The sequence below is a fragment of the Dromaius novaehollandiae genome, chromosome 1, assembly GCF_036370855.1.
Source record: "Dromaius novaehollandiae isolate bDroNov1 chromosome 1, bDroNov1.hap1, whole genome shotgun sequence".
NCBI lineage: Eukaryota > Metazoa > Chordata > Aves > Casuariiformes > Dromaiidae > Dromaius > Dromaius novaehollandiae.
The window spans coordinates 72037539-72049986 of NC_088098.1; the positions used below are offsets into that span (position 1 = coordinate 72037539).

Here is a 12448-nt window from a genome sequence, read left to right on the forward strand (position 1 = left end):
TCTGTTATAATTAGTAAGTATACAAATAGTAAAGTTGTCCAGAAAACAAACATCTAATAGTCTTATCTAACAAATCTCACGGGAAGAATTCTAAAATACTGTTCTATAAACTTACTTTGAAGTTTATTTTAAACTTACTGATTATAAATCAAATACTTCTACCTCAGTAATTTTTACTGGCTATCTGTAAGGTGCGTATTTTGCAACAAGTTCCACACAGAACAAATTCTCGCAGTCTGTGTGCCTGTGCCCTACCCACCCATGGTGGTACTTTCTTCCTATCTCCCGTGGCTGAGAAGTATCACTCCCTGTGCTCTGATCTCTCATAATCCAGCTGATCATCTGAAAGAAGCCACATCACATGAAATATTAAAGCAGAGATATGACATTTGATAGAACAGCTTAAAAAGCATTCTGTTTCTCCTTGTTCCTCTACTTCCAAAAGCACAACCAATCAAAACTGCATGCAGCTCTCTGAAGATCTTCCCTTTCATTCTGTGTATTTTCTGCAACACAACACACACTGAATTAAGAGTGGGGGGTATCAATTAGTTGGCATTTTTATCTTGCCTTCAGTCTCCTGGAAACACTTGCAGTCAACACTCAGCTTTACAGAGGCAGTAGGTGACACAACAATTGTAGGTGTAATTGTAATCTAAGATTTTATAAAGAAAAAAGTAAGGCAAGCTTTCTGATGATTACCATCAAAACAGAAAAATTGTTCGTTTCAACAGGGAATAAAATGAAATTTCTTCTTCCTTACTTTTACTTACTTACTGGTTTTAATGAAAACCAGCTCTTAAAAATATGTGCACCACAAGCATTCTCAGTTCTTACCAGCGCCTGCACGTTAGTGCAGAGGTCAACTTTAGAATAGATATATCCCTGTGACCACCACAGTCACCAGTGGGGAAGCAATTCCCAGCAATACCTCAAGAAGAGCTACCTACATTCAAACTTCTCTGTTATCTTAGCACTACTTCTCAGAGCAACCACAGGCTGCAGTGGGACTTCACTGCTTCACGTACCTCAAGAACAACAGGCTTGTCAGCCTCAAACAAGTGCCAGGATGCAATATTCTGTATAGGTAGTCAGTCAACACAAAACAGTCACTCCATCCTAGTTCCTGTATTTTGATGTTTTCATTCAGTAACAGTCTATACAGAGCTCCCTCAACCAGCCAAAAACACAGTAAGACCTATAGTAAAATATCAAAAGCCATAAATGTAATGGCTGCAAGAGAAATAAGAAGCATCGCTGCTGTCCTACCTGTCTGTCGTGCCAGGGAATTTATCAGAAGGAATGCCCAGGTAAGCTTAAGAAGCCAACCGTGCTCTACACTACAGAGGAAGACAAAGGAAACCCAAAAGTCTCTGAGAACATCAGATGGAGAAAGACTCTTTCTCAGACTTGTTTGCTGAGGGGGTTTAGCCCTCCACGCATGGACAAGACACATTAGCCAAGCTCACAAGAGATTTCAAGATCATGAAGAGTGCCAACCTCTTTCTCAAGATCCTGTCTGTAGTTCTGCCCAATCTTCAGTGCCTTAGAGGAAAGTAAACTTCATTTTCCTCATCTCCTAAAGAAACCAAAGGTATTACTGAAGAGGAATAAGCTCCCACCAGAACTGTGAAACATGGGCTAAGAATAATGATAACGCCTCTTTTCAAACTCCCTTGGGCATATAAATAAATTTGATACTCAAGGTTTCATATCACAGAATCACATCACACAAGCAGGGTCACAGGGCAGAAACCCTTTGCAGCACCAGATTAGGAGCTGGTCAGAATGGGCATTGCACTGAGACTCTTTTAATAAGAAAGGCAGGCATTTGCCATACCACTTGATTAACCACCCAGCTTGAGGCAACATCCTAGACCAGCAGCCTGTGCAGTCTGTTGATGACTAACAGAACACCATGGTAAATTATATAAAAAGTCACAATGCAGTCATGGGAAGAAACACCAAAAGCCATCTATATGTAGTTAAAAATAATACCCACGGTCACAAGTTTTATCGTTCGAGCAAAACAGCCTTTATCATGAAGAATGTTTAAGCCCCAAAAATATAATTTGTCTAATTCCATGAATGACTTAGCACCTTGGTCCTGTTGTCTGGAAGGGACCTCCTCAGACCATTTTTCCTGCCTCATCACCTTCAGAGACACCAGGAGGGGCAGTGATATGAGGACACTTCTCAAGTTGGTTAAGTAAGGAGGAGTCTTGCTCAACTCGTACTAGAGCTAAGTCCCAGACTTCGCTTCTTGCCCCAACCAGCAAGCCTTAATTACTAGGATTCCTGTTCTGTCTCCCTCTCTCTCAACCTCCCACGAATCCAGACAGCACTTACAGTCCTCAGAAGCCAAAGTGGCAAAAGTCAAGGACATTGTGTCTGAAAAGTGGGAATGCTGAGGAATTTCTGCTTTGCCTGACAGCTGTGTCAAAAATGTAGCCTCAGACTCAGCCCACATATTTGCAGGCTTGGGATCTTCAGCCCCTTCGTGATGACCTTGGGCAGCCATATGATTTCCTTAGGTCACTTAGCTTCTTGTGAAATCAGCTGCCACTACAAAGTCTGGAAACTGTTTCTCTGCAGCCTGGCAACATTAACTAGACTGAGGAATGCAGAGATGCTTGCGCAAGGCTTCAGGAATGCCTCGGCCCCCAGTGCACAACTGTGTGAGGCACCATGCTAGAAAATGCTGGGAAGACCCTGCTCCCAGAAAGGATCCAGCTGATCCTGCTGGCAGAGGTCACTGCCCATGCTTTTATGGGCATGCCAAAAAACATCATTCAAGAACAGCCCCATCATGTGGAGGCAGCAAACTGCTGCCAGGGCAAGTGAGACAGTCGTGCCATTGATCTTCTTGTAAACGGTTTCCTTACTTAGTACAGCCGCAAAATTAATATTGCCCGCAAGCAAATAATCACAGCAGTAGTCTGAATAAGCAGTTTGCAACAACTATTACTGACACCCATAATACTGGAGCAGAGGCCAAAAATAAAAGCACACTAGGCAGTACAGTGATACCTTCCCTTGACTATTTCTTTGCGCAGCAGAAGTCCCGACCTTCCATGCTGAATCTCTCCCCTGCTGGCTACAATGAACTTTCTTTTATAGCTCTTATTAGGGTATGGTAGTGGTATGTAAACATCACTCAGCTGACTGCAATCCTTCTATAATGGCTAGAACAGAGTATAGCTTTGAAAAAACACAATGAAACATAGCAGTCTTATTGTTATCCATGAATACCACTGTATTGTCTCTAACAAAACCTAGGATAAAGGCTGAGAACACAAGAAAGCAACAACAGGTTATTGTTGTTGCAGTTTTAAATAGCCAGGGATTGACAGACAGTTTCCAATAGGGAAGAATTATTTCAATAGGAACATGTAGACACAAACAAATTATGTTTTTCCCAGTCCATATTTCATTACACTAAATGGTCTTTAAACTTGATTTAAACGCTTTAATACAATGGTTGATACACTTTCCTTCTTTGAGACTGCAAAACGCTGGCTCCACATAAGGTTGGTGTATTCCATACTGTGAAGCAACGGCTCAGAGAGGCATGTAATGTTTATCATGGATACCTGCCTCAGCACGAGCTCACTGTATAACAGTGCTAAATGTATTTGTCCTGTCTTATGTAACTTTGTGCACATTAAAAGGAAACCGCATGATATTCAATAGTCTCTGACATTCAGAAGATCTGGTAATCCCTTCTGGTTTTCACTTACATTAAAACTTTGAGGTAGAAATGTTCAAATTATCAGTGGTAACTCAGAAAAGGCAGCCACGTCCCATAAACATTTCTGTCATACAGTAGATGATGTATTCATCTTGTCCAATGAAATACCTTATATTCCAAAGTAATCGAGGAGGATGCATGTAATTTAGGCATTTTAAATCTTCCAATTTGTATACTTTGCAGACAAGCATTATAGAGAAGTTGGCTGGGATTTTGGGGCTGTTAATGTAGATTTTCAGTAGGTTTAGAATAGAAACCAAATCCCAGAGAACTGGAAGAAATCTAACATGCAATGACGTTCCTAAAAAAGTTTAATGGGATGACCGAGGTAAGTATAAGCTGTGAGCCTGATATCAATTCTGGGCAAAACAAAGGAATGGCTGGTTTTGAGCTCCATTAAAATACAATTAAAGGAAGCTAATATAAACAATGACAGCTATAATACTGGCGTCATATCATGATAATGGCCTCAGTATGAGATTAAGAAGAATAGACCATCTCATACTTCAGATGCTATCTTCTCTGTTTCTGTTGCTGATGAAAATATCACTCTGATTGGTAAAGTCTTACAAAATGATGGTGTGACACATTCCTAGAAGGCAAAATTTTTGCTAGAGAAGCTACAGTGCTATAACCCAACAATGATAATTATTAAATGGATTAAAAGCTAAGTAACTGACAGCATTCACTGTGCAACCTCAAGTAAGAATCTTAAATGAGTGCATGTGCTTCTAATGGACAAGCACAGGGAATAGTTGGGTTTTTTTTCCCAAAGACGTAGAAGAACACAGAAAATAATTGTTAGTAGCATTTACAAAGGACACAAAAAGAACAGGGATGAGGTCAAGTCAATGATATGTAATTCAGGCATCATTTATTAAACTGACTAGAAGCAAACAATACGAGTTCAGACCTCTGTATATCTAGTTATCCAAGTAATAACAATAAAATGCAAAACACCACAAAATGGAGGATCTTTGTTTCAGGAAGCAGTGACTCTGTGGAAGAACTGAAGGTCTTGGAGAAATATCAGCAGAACAAGAGCACCCAAAGTGACAGCGATCCTCAAAGCATAACAAGGGGCTATTGAGTTGGATTTGTGAGACTATCTTACCCCTCTGTGTGCAGGGGTACATTGCTATAGGAATAATGCATCAAAAGTTGGTGTCTACAACTCAAGAAGAACGCTGACAAACTGGATTAGGTTTGGAGATGCTCCACAAGAATGATTAGTGGATAAAACATGCCTTCTCATCAGAAATTCAAGGCTTTCCATCTACTGAGCTTATCAGTCTAAACAGCTACATGCACTCCGTTTCTGACTATCTACATGAGTAATCTGATAATGGATGACTTCAGTCTAGAAGATAAAAGAGTAAGACATAATGGTGAGAAGCTGAAGACAGAGAAATTCAGCCAGAAAAGAGACAGAGGGGGCTGTGTTTTTCATTTTCTGGGTTATGATTTTTCTTCCTCCACTTTTTTTTCCAGTAACAGCAATTAGCTATTGGAACAGCTTAAGAAGAGGTGTGGTGGAGTCCCTATTGCTGGCAGTGATTAAATCACAATTGGGTGGGTGCTCAGACAGAAACTATTTGAAGGAGATCTTGTGGGCTACATTAGGAGAACAAGCCGGGTGACATAAATATGTTGTCTCATACAATCTATGAAGATACCACACCATCTTTTCATGTAGTAAATATAGATGAGATTAGAAGCATGCTGTTCTGTGAAAGCTGCCTAAAACCACCCACTTCTACAAGTCTCTTCTAGTTATTTATAAACATTTCTATTCTGCTTGGTCTGAGTGTCTGCTTCAGGATGATTTTTTGTTATTGTTCACCCATTTTCAGGCTATTTTGTTCACTTATTTCCTTTGGAAATGAAACACGGTATGGGAAGAATGGGTTTTGTGCAAGTAACTTCTGTGCAGATACCAGGCACAAAAGTTTTACAACCCCTCACAAAATTACAATTCAGCCTGCTCTTCAAGTGTCATATGGCATAGGCATCTTCTCATCTCAAAAATGGATGAACTGAGGCATACAAGTACCCAACACATGGTGTTCAGTTACCCCACTGGGAGCCGAAGCCCACAGTCTTGATTTCTACTATCTCCATAAAGTGCAAAAATTCAAACCTCCCAATTCCAGCAACCTACAGGGGTTTTTTGTTTGTTTTGCTTTGTTTTCACAGAGAGAGCACTTTTCCCATTTTGATTTTTTTACAGCAAGATGTTTTCACAACCAAATGATAGTTGAAACTGATATATTTTCACCAATAAGGTATGACACCTAACAGCAGAGTTATTTGCACAGTGGGGCATTTATTCCCTCTCGGAAAAAAGCACTTTTAAAAATCAGGTTGTGTCCAGCTGTTGTCAAGCCCTGCTCCCACTAAAATCAATGGGAGTTTTGCCAGCAACTTCAGTAGAAGGAGCAGACACGTTCTTTGCCTGGCAAAAGTTTTTACACAACTCTAAAAAGAAAAAACAAAATATGTACCAGACTTAATGACACAGTTCTCCTAGGAGAGCAGAACTGGCCACCCACACCTCTCAGCTGTCTCTCATTAGGCTGAGACGCCTCACATTTGAAATGTACCATTGTTCAGTCCTACACAAATCTGGTATTAATCCCACTCGTCTTCATACAAATTGCCTACATCACAAATACTAACTGATAAACCTGAGGTTACAACTAGTGCAGAGATGCATTAACAGGTTCAGATAAAATAAAGAACCACACGCATGCCCTTTCTCTTAACTTTCTCAAACTACAGTAGTTTAAGAAAGTAGTTCATTTTTTTAAAGTAGCTTTTTAATTTTTCTTTCCTCTGCAATTCCAGGTTCCATAGAAAGCTGGAAGCTTAAGTGCCAAAATATTGCAAAACAAGTGTTATTGCCAGTCTACTTCCAATATGGATAGTGAAGGGAATATTGAATACACTGCAAGAAAACTAGTTTTTGCTGTGTATCAGTCCAATTTTGCACCCTGAAGAAGTTTGGGAAAGTGTCATATTGAAAGAAAAATCCTCTGGGCAATATCTCTAAAAAGTGTCTCCACTGTGAATATAGCAGCAGAGAAAAAGTGTTTTGGATTACTGAGCACCTCAACACTGGAGCATCCAGGTTTAGATTGAGAAAAAAAGAATGCTTTAAAATAACATTTGATTTTGTATACTATAAGATTTTACTATCAGCCCATAAAATATTATTAACATTGCTTGTCACATGTCCATTTGTTTGTCCAAATATAGGATCTCTATGTATTGTCATAACAACCATATACATAGAACAAGTCTTGTTTCCAAACTCCAGTTCAGAAAATATTATTGTTAATATCTGTTGCTCGTCCTGTTGCTCATTTGGTTACATGATTTCCAACTGTAGTCATAACACTTGCACTTATAAAAAATATCTTGTTTGCACCTATGTAATTTTTCCCTTGCAGCCTTTCCCCATAGAAGATAAAGGACTGAGATGCACAGAAATGGCCACATATTTTGGTATTCTCCCAAGTTCTTAACCGCTGAAAGAAGACAATGTAAGATTTGATCACAATTATTCATAAGCATTTACGACTGCAGCATCAGCAACATACTGTAGAAAAAGACCAGATCGGAAAAGCATAATTTTCAAAGACTAAAATCATCCAACTCTTGTGCTGCAGGGGGTAAACTTTCAAAGTGATGCATAGGGAGTTATGCACACATATCCTATTATTTGTTAACAGGATTTCTGTGTGGAACTCCCCATGCTCTGCAAGGAAAATTTACCCCTAAGTGTCCTAATGTGAATGTTTACCAAAACAGACACTTAATTTCCAGATGCATACTTATGAGCACTACTGTGCTTTGACATTTTAAAAGTAATTTGAAACAGGTAGCAAGGGAGAAATTAAAGAAGTGGCCAAGGAGTATTTTCATTACCTTATTCTGTTTCCCCGTGTTGCTCTTAGGTTGAACTCCAAAGCCAAAATATTATAGACACGTGACCTACTAGATAAGGGATGCATTGCGGACTAGCTGCCTACCCTCTTCTGAGTCTGGTAGGCTAGGATTTTCACTTGCTGGCTCAGGATTTTCCAAGTGACTCAGAAGGCACTTGTGTGTGTCACTTTTTACCTGCTCCTTTTTACCCACCACCAGCTCCTCTGATTTCCCATCTTCAACCGTTTCCACTCGTGGAGACTGACGAAGATGCTTCAGAATTTCAGAATTTGCTCTAAGGGACTCCAGATATTCCTGCCACCACTTACATTTGAAAGAACCTCCACATTTTTGTAAACCAGGTTTCAGGATTATTTCATCGTTCAGGTTACGAGACCTCTGGATATCTTTCGGCGGACTTGCCAAGAGTTCTGAGTTATATGATAGCTAAATACCAAATGAGTACTTTCTGGTTTGGGGTTTTACTGTGGAAATGCCATACAATTCTGAGCTGTACCATTTTCTTAAAAATATACAAGTCCACAGCTAATATTGGTTATTTCACGTAGTACAGCTCTGTACCTCTGCATCTTTAAAAATAAGACAGTGATGGTAAAAAGGAGTAATTCTCAGTATTTTACTACCCTGCAAAAAAACATGGGATATGTGCTTTTTCTCAAAACAATTCCTAAGATCTTATCAAAAACAACCATTTTTCCTCTAATGCCACTCATTCCTGCCCAAATGCCATAGCGTTCGGTACATGTAATTGCCAGATTCTGCCCTCATACTATTTATTTACAGCTGTGCTTTCGGTAATGGCTTAGCAATCCTAACAATAGCTCCCCAGAAGTGCCTAACGACTAGCTTGACAAAATAACGAACATACCTGGTGGTTCAGAGAAATACCCCTTGCATTCTCAGATGAAAACAGATGCCAAACTTTGCTGATTTCTTGGACTTTAGGCACTAAGGAAAAACCCAAGTGTGTGTGTGCATGTGTCTGTGACTACCTCCATGTATACCTATATTCTTAGGCACCTATATACTGTGGGATATCATGCTTTAAACAGCTTAAAAGGAAAGGATTGAAGTTACTTTAAGTTCTTGAGAGACCAACATACAAGGCGGGGAAAAGTGAGGTTGAAGTCCTACGGCCTGGCACAGACTCAGCTGGCCAAAACATATTTGGGACCTTCTATCCATGTAGCAGAAACTGGAACAGCTAAAGGAAGCCAAGCTTGGGGCAGCTCAGGTTGGCAGTAATATTTCAGCTGTCGTTGTTACCAGTGAAATATGGAAACACTGACTTAGCATCCGCCTTGCTAGAAAATGAGCACATACTTCAGCTCAGAAGAATAGCCCACATGTGCTCGAGATACAGCATGAGATGCCCTCAGTGCTATTTGCAGGGACAGGCAGATTCTCCCTTTACTCTGTACTGTTCATCATGGCAAAGAAAACAAAAAAAAATTTACATTTCTAAGCAGAGGGGGGCAACTCCCACTTGGAGCAAAGCCAGCTACTGCACTGATTTCACTGTACCTCTGAAAAGAGGAGGCATTTCAGACTAACAGAAGGGTACAGCAAAGCTAGACAACAATATAAATGTAACATTTGGTCTTCATTAGCTATCCTATTTGACAAAGATGATTTGAAAATACTTATAATTCATGCTCCCTGTTAAAAAAAATAGTAGTTTGAACAATCTTCCAGTAAACTTAATTAGGAATTGTGCAGAACTGCCAACTCACAATTGTATTATCCTTTTCATGATGTCCAGCACTCTAAGTCCAGCACCTGGAGTTATGTGCGTGTATGGAAACTCCAGCTAGCGTTACAAAAAGATGCTCCACAAAATTTCTAATGCCCCTGCTCCCAGGAAAAGTACTCAAAAATGTGAAAACTGTGTGGCCAGAGCCAGAAGGTAAACAAAAAAAAATCTCAAAATATGCCGCTGGGTTTCTGATTGTTAAGAAACCAAACCAAAGCTGTTTCACTGTTTTTTAGGAGGCCAACTCATGACTTGGATTGTCAGAGGTGGTAGATATCAAGTATGAACTGAACAACCTCCTTCAGCAGATGCGTTGATTTTGCGTGCTAAGAGGAACCTAGATCCTTGCTAATGACTCTCAGTAAGGTTGCTCTTACAAATACCACAGTACAGGGACTGACACTTGCCTATAATTGCAAAGCACCACATCTCTTCTTCCTCCAACAGTAACTGAGTAAATCAGCACACCCAGTGCTAGCAATAGGGCCTAAGTAACTAAGAATTAATCATGATCCAGGATTATGAGGTATGGCCACCCTAGAAGGAAAGAACCCCTTAGAAAATATGAGAAACACAAATCTTACAAGCAAAATGAACTTTTTTTCCTTTCAATGATCTGAGCCCTACTTTTGTTGTGGTAAGGTCTGCACTGCCATGCAGAAGAAATTAGGCTCTAGGGTTAACCTGAACACTGCATTTCTCAGGAAGCAGGAAAAAAAAATTGGCAGGTTTAATCTCCAGGAATGAGGTATCAGTTGCCCTTCTTGGTTCAGATTCTGTGTCAGGCCAAGCTACCTCAACTCCCATTAATGTCAATAGTGAGTGAGCATGCCAAGCACCTATCCAGGAGCAATCAGTATGTACCTTGCTTTTACCTATTGATTCACAAAGCTGAAGTGACTTGATGTTTGGGCTAGTCCTTCTCGGCATATCTAAAGCATTTATAATGAAACTTCTCTTCCAAATGACAAACAGACATTCTGATTTTTAAAGGCATCTTTTTCTAGCAAAAATTCTCTTCTTTTAAAGCAGTTCTCAATCTTTCCTTCTAAATTAGAGGCCAATATTAGCTTCCTACTCCTGGAGTCTAAGATTTCATCCATTCGAACAAATAAACCTAATAATGTCTTTTTAAGAGTGCTCTGGAAATAATTCTGACTTTGTATAATACTGCAGCAGAAGTTTCACAAACCATCTCTATGAGCCAAAACTGCAGAATGAAACCGAGACATTTAATAGAGTAACATTTTGTTTTTAATAACTTTCAGAGGTATATTAGCTGTCATGCCAAAACTCAATAGCTCCTTAGCTGTCTTGGTATTTTAAGAGCAATAGCAATTTGCTATCTCACAGTATCAGGGAAAAGTTTTCTTCTAGTTTGAACATGAAAAAAAAAAATTGACCAACTCCAGAACCAGTTGAAAAAATAACCAAAATTTGCTTGAAGTGAAATCAGCTATTCAAAGTCAGAGACAAGGGGGGAGACGAAGAAACATCTTCATCAGGCTGTCTCAGCTTTTTGCCTTCCCACTACTAAAAGACAGATTCATGTTTATATAAAATTTAATATGCAAGCTGTTAGCCCATAATATTAAATTGCCCCTTTATATTTAATATTTGTTAAAACTGCTGAGTTATTTATGATAGAGATAAGATTGCTGCACATGTACAGTAGCTGTTTTATCACAACATATTTTAGTACACATTTATTAGGAAGCTGTTATCATGACTTCTAAAGCTTCCAAGGAGAAGTATATTATCACTGAAATCTTCCTGTATGCCTGGCATGTAGTTATGGAAGTACAAAGTCATATGCCGCTTTGGAGCTGCTATATACAGCATACGATGATGGTGAGCCTGCAGAAAATCTGATCTGGAGGTCCTATAACAGCACATTTTTTTTCTCCTGTTTCAAGAGTACTGATATCCCCACTTATGGCATCTCCCTGATAAATGCCATGCAAGGATCCACATTAGGGCTCAATGGCACTACAAAAACCAAAGTGAACTTTACAGTTCAAATAACTGAAAGTTAGACCATATATTCACTGTCAGCAAGTCAGTCCTTTGAACAAATACAAAAGAAAACCTACCCAGTGTCTTAGAGCCTCCATAATTCACAGCTCAAGTCTACTCTGATTATTAATAAAATTCTCTATTCTGAATGCAGCATTGCTTCTGCAGTGATTTAGCATATCTCCGTGAAAACCCTGTTGCAACTTAAATGAGGTGTGAAACAGTACAGACCAAGTTAGTGCCCTAAGTCAGGTCCATGGCACAGACAGGTCACTGTCTTCCAGGAGACTCAGAGACGTGCTGGAAACATGCAGAGGTGTAGAAAAATTCTCATAGGGAAGATGAAGATTGATCACCTTGGAAAAGAGATGAAAAGATGTGACAGCCGTACACAAAAGTATGAATGGTGAGGAGATGGGAGGTCAGGAATTCTGTTTTCTCGTTCTCACACAAGTGGCATTTAATAGAATCCAATGATGCCAATGAAAAAGTGATAAAGAAATACTCCTTTCCCCACTCATAATTAAACGGCAGAACTCATTACCGTGGGAAGTCACTGAGGCCAAGAATTCAGCAAGACTCAAAGAGGATTTGGGCATTTCTACAGACAACAAGCAAAACCAGTTACAATAGCAAATGTTAAAAAAATGACTACGGGAAAGACAAAATCTCATGCTTTAGGGGCCATAGATTTATGACCTTACTGTTAAGGATTATCCAAAGATTTCAGGAAGAATAGAAAACTTCAATTCTGCCTACAGTGGGGATTCTCAGACCTTCTTCTGAAGCATCTGGTAATGGCCACACAGGGAGACAGCACTCTGATCCTCTGGTCTGATCCTCTTTGGCAATCTTCATGCATTTAAAAGAGAACATGAAGTTTAACAAGACTATTTGTACTGGATCCAAAAACCAGTGCAGTCCAATGCAGAATCAAGAGATTTGCTTTTATTAAATCTCCTATGAGAAAGCAACCA

General features: G+C 39.5%; 1 protein-coding gene across 5 annotated transcripts in view; it reads right to left on the reverse strand.

Moving 5' to 3' along the window:
• Positions 1 to 12448, reverse strand: part of ITPR2 (inositol 1,4,5-trisphosphate receptor type 2) — a 272287-nt gene that overhangs the window by 83839 nt on the left and 176000 nt on the right. The gene's annotated exons all lie outside the window — the stretch shown is intronic.